The following is a 1,397-nucleotide window of genomic DNA, read 5'->3' as shown; positions in this document are numbered from 1 at the left end:
TGTATAGTGATGGTTTTAAAATGGTTTTAAATATGTTTTATATTGGCGTATGCCCTTGTAAGCCGCCCTGAGCCCGCGTAGCGGGGAGGGCGGGGTATAAATTGAATAAAATAAATAAATAAATAAATAATTTATTTGCTGATGTCCCGGCCCCTGCCGGGAGCGCTTGGGAGCAGGGAGTCCCAGGAATGAGGCAACCGCCCCAGGTCTGCCCCCCCCACTCCACAACTTACTGTGACGAATGAGACAGCCCTCCGGAGCAACGACAGAGACACCGTGGCTGCAATGGAAGGGCGAGGCGTGGCTGTTGGGAGAGTGAGGCCCAGCCCACGGCAAAGCTTCCGAGGCTGGTCAAAAGTGGGCCGGGAGGAACAGCTGCCCACAGCAGCCAGGCTGGGGCGGGAAGAGCCGCGGCAGGGCGAGGCAGACGGTGGAGGAAGACCAGAGTCCCTGGCACACAGCAGGAGGGCGGGGAAGGCACAAATGGGCTCAGTGTCCTCACCTTTAGGTGGGCAGGGCTACAAAGGCGGGGCCGATAGGGGAATGAGGGGGTAATAAAAAGGGAAGAGAGGAGACGGCCGGGGAGGAAGAAGCCTGGGCTGGCTGGGGCAGAGGAGCATGAGAGTGACAGAGAGAAAGCAGTGCCCCATATAGACTGGAGATCTGGGCAGAAGGCCAGAATTCCAGGACAGGAAAGAGAGGTGCAGTAACCCTCTGATCACCCCATCTTCTGAGGCTGCTTCTCCCTCCCTCGGCCCTTGATGCTCTGCCAAGGGGAGGGGCCCCACACAGTCCGAGGCCCTATGGCTGACAACCCGCAGCAGACGAGATGGCCACGGGTGGCCAGCCCGCGGCGGGCGTCCACGAGCGTGACAGTTGAGATGCATTCATAGTCTTAGGTAGTTGCAGACTTTATAATCTCTAGCTGATGGCAGCATGCTCCCCAGTATGGAGCAACAAAAGCAGCTGAAATTGAGATAATGGAAGTGCTAGTTCCTGAAAGTGTGGTCCTAATACAAAAAGTGGTCTAGCCTCGCATTTCAGTATTCTTGTCTGCTGATGAATGTCTGCTTGCTTTTGAAATGTTTATTTTTCATTTGTGACCAAATATTTGGCTAGTTGGTTTATGTGGGAAGTTCAGTTTCCTTCTTCACACTGTCCTTCCAGAACTGCCAAGCATGTCTGTTTCCTTTTTTCTAGTACCATGCAACCCTTAGAGGACTCTTTGTTCCTTTCAGCCCTCAGTGCTATGCCTTTTCTGTCCCATTCCTTCTTTGTCTCTAACCTCCTGCACCTTCCTTCCTTCAGATGTATATTTTTCAGCACCAAATCTACTTGGTTATTCTTCCTTAGGTTCTTCTGTCCCTTTAACCCATTTGTCTTAGCCCTCCCCCCCC

The 1,397-nt window shown here is 52.9% G+C and overlaps 1 protein-coding gene across 1 annotated transcript in view; it reads left to right on the top strand.

The window, feature by feature from the left end:
• The window catches only part of MED13L (mediator complex subunit 13-like), a 238,311-nt gene that overhangs the window by 78,678 nt on the left and 158,236 nt on the right, over window positions 1-1,397 (top strand). The gene's annotated exons all lie outside the window — the stretch shown is intronic.

The sequence above is a fragment of the Gekko japonicus genome, unplaced genomic scaffold, assembly GCF_001447785.1.
Source record: "Gekko japonicus isolate JY-2015 unplaced genomic scaffold, Gekko_japonicus_V1.1 scaffold85, whole genome shotgun sequence".
Lineage (NCBI taxonomy): Eukaryota > Metazoa > Chordata > Lepidosauria > Squamata > Gekkonidae > Gekko > Gekko japonicus.
Note: the sequence above shows the minus strand (reverse complement) of the source record. Positions and strands in the feature narration are given on the sequence as shown.